Raw genomic sequence first — 6000 nt, forward strand, 5'->3', positions numbered from 1 at the left:
AATTGTTGAGAAAATCGCGTTCTCAACAAAAAACAGACATTACCCTCAACAGTAAAATTCAACACAATAGCAATAATTTCTCAGTTGTAATCCTCAAATTGAAATGCATCGCTACTCAATAATTTCTCAAACAGTTTTCAATGTGATAAAAATAAAAAATTAGCATTGTTGCGAATACTTTCAAACCACAATTTGTATGAAAGTCAATCCTAGTTCTAACTGAAAGTCAATACTAAATTTCTAGAGATTTTGTAAATTTTATTATTTTTTTCGTTAACAAATATAATAATCTTAAAAATAACATTAATAATATATAAAAATAATAATATAATACAAATCAAAATGTAATTATCTTATTAAACGTATTAATAAATAAAACTATGAATACAAGTTTAAATATCTTAAACATTTTTACATGTATAATTCCATTTCCTCCATAATGTTGGTGTCAAATAACTATTAATTAATATCCTGGCAATTTGAAATAATTACTATCGAGGAACTTGCTGGCTTGTGTGTTAGAATAGATTCCAGCAAGAGGAAATCACAAAATATCAAACTGATGACGGGATGTAAATTGATGTAATGCACATTTTCATCCAGAAGTTCTTGATATAGGAATTGTTGCACTTTGTTTTAATTGGTTGCACCTTGTAAGTTTTCTGAAAACTTTTCTTTGTTGTTCCCTTCATCGGTTTTTCATCGGCCAACATCTTCCAAGAATATACCATCCAATGATTTTAGTTTTCTGCAAAACAATCGAGTTTTGTGATTTCCATTATGTTTTCATTTCACTTTTTATTTTGACTTACCAATTTGTATTTCTTCCAACTGACCACGTACCTCGTGTTTTCCTCAAGAACGTTGGTTTTACAAAATTGTTGTTATTAAAATACTGGCAATTTTCAGGAACTTGATGACTAGATAATTGGAATAAATTTCCAGCAATTTCAATTCACAAAATAACAAATTAAACCGATGATGCGATGTAAATTAAACTATAGATGTGATGCGAATTATCATCCAGTAGTTGTTGATATGGAAAAGAATAAATACCAAGTTTTTTTGGTTGCACTTTGATTTATGGAAACTTTCTCTTCTCGATAAGCCACTATCATTTTTCATCGGCCAGTCTCTTAATGTGTCCAAGAATCAGCATCCAAATATTTTAGTTGTCTGCAAAGAGATTTGATTTTAGTGACTTCCTTAAAGTTTTCATTTCGTGTTTTAATTTTACTTACCAATTATTATAAGCAATTTCAATTGATTATTAAAAAATTTCCACATTTTTTTATTTCTTCCACGAACTTTGTTGTCCAAAGTAGTATTGAAAACCATGTGTTTTTTTCGTCAACAAATAACAAACAACAAAACTTTAAATATCTTAAACATTATTAGTAAACACTTTTGCATTGATAATTCGATTTCCTTCCTTTTGGTTCCTTCCTTTTATTAACATGCGAGCAATTTGAAATTAGGAACGTACTGGACCGCGTGTGAGAATTGATTTTCAGCAGAAGGAATTCACAAACTATCCATTTTAAACTGATAATAGCATATGAATTAAACTGACGATGTGATGCACATTTTCATCCAGAAGTTGTTGATTTCAACAATTTGTTGTTTTTAACAATTTTAATTGGTTGCACTTGTAATGTTTCTGGAAACTTTTTCTTGTCGATAAGCCACTCAATTTTCATTGGTCAGCTTCTTATTGTTTGCAAGAATGTAGCATCCAAAGATTTTAGTTTTCTGCAAAGAGATTTAAATTTAGTGACTTCTTTAAAGTGTTGATTTAATTTTTCGCATTGACGTACCAATTATTATAAACTATTTGAAGCAGTTCCAGTTAATTGTCCACCTTTTTTCATTGTTCAGCTTTCTAATGTTTTCAAGAACGTAGAATCCATAATTTTAGTTTTCTGCAAAGAGATATACATTTAGTGACTTCCTTAAAGTTTTATTTCGTTTTTTATTTTCACTTACCTTTTTTTATATACTATTTGGTTATTTGTCTAAAATTTTCCATTTTTTTTATTTCTTGCAATTGACCACGAACTTCGTTGCACAAATAAGTATTGAAAACCACATGGTTTTTTCGTTGCATTTTAGGGTAGTGTTTTGTCAAAGTTTTCTCATATCATCTTCAACACCTTTTCAAAGATTTCGTCAACATTTTGGCAAATTGGAAGTAATTCGCAAACAATTTGAAGATGTATTGCAGATGAGCTATTTCAAGTCAAGTTGAATTTATGTTGAAAATTATATTTACCCTCAAACTGAAAAGTTGTTCCATTTGAAAAACGCTCATTCTGTGTTTATTGGGAAGGCATTTCTGGCAGGTGTGTTTATAAACAACTAAATGTGCCAAATCATCAGCTGTTATCCAATGCGATGAGTGTTGTCCTTAAAGCGTCTTCAAAACATAACATTAGTTGTCAATTTAAGTATTTCAGCCACGCCGAATCAAAGCAATCCTTAAAAAAATGTTTGAAAGCATATTGAATATAAGCATTTCTCCAATGCTTGTGTTTATTGCGATGTTGTGAAAAACGACCTTTTTTCAATTTCAACGGCGAAAAATAATTTTGTGCAAACCGTAAAATTTTGCATTGCCTAAAAGTTGTTAATTGTTAGATGTATTTCTTTCAACATTTTTCCGATTCAATTTCTTGCTCATCAGAATATTGCATCAAAATTTAAAGGCCGACACACAATGAACACGCAGCTTAATTCTTCGCTTTTTTCGTTGCTTCGAAAAAAGTTGAAACGTTAATAATTATATGAGAGTGCTCACAATAAATATAAGCTTGGCGCCGAAGCGTGAAATTAAATTAAATAAATTTTAACTTTTTCGGCTTCTATAGGCTGCTTTGTTTTTAACGTTAAAAACATTTGTTGCTTCCAGGTTTGTATATGGAAATATAAATTTGTTTATGTTTATGAAGCGACTAGAGGTGTGCGCGTGACTGAAATTTCACTCACACTCACACATGTTCACGAACCAAAATATTTATTCACGCACGCTCACGCACGATACGTGTGGTAGCCAATCCCACTCACGCACATTCACGAAATGAAAACCAGTACTCACGCACGCTCACGCACGAACTACTTTTTAAGACTCACACTCACGCACGATTCACGACAATTCACGTGATTCACGACAAATTCATGGGACTCACGATATTTTCCAAACGGAAATCAGCAAAGGTAACAAACTTCAAAAATATAATATAGTTCGAGAGCTAAATTAATTTCAGTTTACATACGAGTATGAATTAAATATTGATTTTTTTCGTGAGCGTGATTTTGCAGAAATTTTATTCACGCACACTCACGAACCGATTTTATTTCTCACGCACGCTCACGCACGACATATTCATTTTAGTCCCATTCACGCACATTCACGAGAGTTCCTTCAAATTTTGTTCACGACTCACGTGATTCACGCGTCACGAAAATTTCGTGTCACGCGCACACCTCTAGAGGCGACAAATATGAGTTTCTATGTGTAAGCCGTTTTAAAGCAAAGAAAAAAACTAAAACATCGTGTTTCGGCCTTAATTCTTTGTAACTTTTATTGTATGAAGCTTAAAATATTTATTTACTTTAAGCTTTGCGAATTCGGAAACCAGAACAGGGTGAATAATTAAGGCTTACACAATATTCACACTATTATCGAAATATCCTCTTTTGATATTTGAAATCTCGAAAATCGAGATATCGAAATAGTACACAAATTGTTACAGGTATTGTATTGTGCAATAACAAAACACTCCTATTATATATTATCAATCTTTTCCGATGGCTACACGGCAAACTCTGTTGTGATGCGCTATTAGTGACATCTATAGTTCAATACTATCAAATTCCTCTATAGGCTTTTGAAAATGTGTGTCGTATGGTCGTGTTTTAATCTTGAAAGTTGGCATTACTTTTCCATTAAACAACATCTGTTTGCAAAAATGCTAGTTGTCAAATTAATGGGGGACTCTCTCCCCAAAATGATTTTCAGTTGCTTTTGGCATTCTCCGTAACAACAATAACTTTTTTCGATATAACTAACGCGGCGGAATCGGATTTTTCTTAATTAAATTAATCGCTATCAAATTAATCAGATATAAAATATTGAATAAAATATAGAGTATAGAGATTAATGTCTACGTTTCCTTACAATTTTCTTGGTAACATTCGCCCTAATCGGTAGCTTTTGTTTTATGCTAGTTATTTACTGTGAGTGTTTGAGCTATATTTTTTTTTTTGCGTTTTTATATACTTCCGTCTTACCACATTTCATTGTTCAGTAAAATACATAAACAGTCGGTTTGAATCTTCGACTTCTACTGTGGAAAGTATTTGTTGCCATTGAGTGAGTGTGTGTGTATGAAGTGTATATACAGTGTTGCCTATTTAGATGCTTATTTTCTTAAATAAACGGATTAAGTAGCTTTAGCACAAGTTTTCCAATTGGTCCGATTATTATTCGATTGGAACACAAAATGTAGATTATTCGATTTGGAACACAAAACGTAATGTACCATTTTTTAAGGAAAGGTGTATTTTGGTTTAACTTCTGGAAAAGAACACCGCTAACACCGCTGAAATAGTATAGTCTAGTGCTGGGCTTAAATTTGTCAAATAGAAGAAAGTCTCAAACCACGGCCGAAGGCCGGCTACCTGTCCTCTTTGGGTTCGCGTTAGCCCACTTTGAACCCTGTCCATAGGAGAAAGTCTCAAACCCCGGCCGAAGGCCAGCTACCTATATCTTTGGGTTTGCGTTAGCCCACTTTGGACCCTGTCCATAGGAGAAAGTGTCAAATCCCGGCCGAAGACCGGCCACCTATACCCAATTTTTAAGGGTCGGTATCTCGAAAACTACGCTCTTCCGACAAAATTTTTACTTAATATTTTCTGCTTAAAATGTACTATTTTTACCAATAACGCAAAAAACAGATTTTTTTTCATTTCATGAAAAATTGCTGTCAGAATTAAGAAAATATAAAGGAAAATACCGATTTTTAGATGTCGGTATCTCGAAAACTAGGCTTTTCCGCCAATTTTTTTACTTTACATTTGCGATTTGAAATCCCTTCTCCAACACTCAAAAAAATTTGTTTATTTTTAACAACTTGTGCTAAAGTAGATTTGTTCCAAATTTAATTTTCTTAATGAAACAATGTTGAATTTTAGGCAACAACAAAAATAAATTACATTTTCCCCTTTATGGAAATTTATTTCGTGCACTTAATTTCTTTTTATTTGCATTTTAATGCTATGTCAATACTTGTCGTATACGCGTTTGGCTCGGGTATTAAACAAATCTGGTAAATGGTTTGATCTCCTCAGTAGCCAATTTCCTATCTTTCTACAATCTATAATCTTTGATCAGAATCACGCCCTGAGTCAATTTTCAAATCTTCACGGGTTTGTTTGAATTTAAGAAATATTTAATTGAATTGTAAAAGGTTTAATTTTATTTGAAACAGGATTAATTTAATTCGTTTCATTTTGGTTTAAAAAAGGTATCCTTTAAAGTCTAAAGGTGTGCACTATGTTCGGGTTTCGAGTTGAAAATCACTTTATTTTCGCGATTACTTTTGCTGAAATAATCGAAATTAAAAATGAAAACAAACACATTCCCGTAAAGTCATGCCGAAATCTAGAGGAATAAGAAACTGCACATCAATTGAGTTCATTTAGAAGCTTTATATAATCAGCTGCTTTAATAAAGTAACCTCGAAAATTTCAACTCGAAAAGCGAACGTAGTACTTACCTTAAAAGGTTTAATTTCATGTGAAAATGCTATAGATGTTTGTTGACATTTTATCACATTGGGGGCATTAGGTAATATATTACGAAATTTTTAGTTTCTAAACAGTTGGCAACACTCGCTAGGAGAAAGCAAAATTATTTGAGAGTGAAAATTGTAGGACGTCATTGGCTTTTACTGTACGAGAGACAGATTCGCGTGTTTATTAACAACAAATTCATCATTG

The 6000-nt window shown here is 32.2% G+C and overlaps 1 long non-coding RNA gene across 2 annotated transcripts; it reads right to left on the minus strand.

Annotated features, from left to right (window-relative positions):
• Nucleotides 1-237: 237 nt before the first annotated feature.
• On the minus strand, nucleotides 238-2330 carry LOC142233079 (uncharacterized). Of its 2 annotated transcripts, XR_012721308.1 has the most exons (6): nucleotides 2273-2330; nucleotides 1987-2153; nucleotides 1818-1922; nucleotides 1242-1752; nucleotides 813-1176; nucleotides 238-748 (listed from the first exon to the last, which is right to left on the minus strand). It is a non-coding gene; the product is annotated as an uncharacterized LOC142233079 (long non-coding RNA). The 2 variants fall into 2 exon arrangements; XR_012721307.1 differs by having other exon boundaries at nucleotides 1987-2316.
• Nucleotides 2331-6000: the final 3670 nt, after the last annotated feature.

The sequence above is a fragment of the Haematobia irritans genome, chromosome 4 (genome assembly GCF_050003625.1).
Source record: "Haematobia irritans isolate KBUSLIRL chromosome 4, ASM5000362v1, whole genome shotgun sequence".
Taxonomy (NCBI): Eukaryota; Metazoa; Arthropoda; class Insecta; order Diptera; family Muscidae; genus Haematobia; species Haematobia irritans.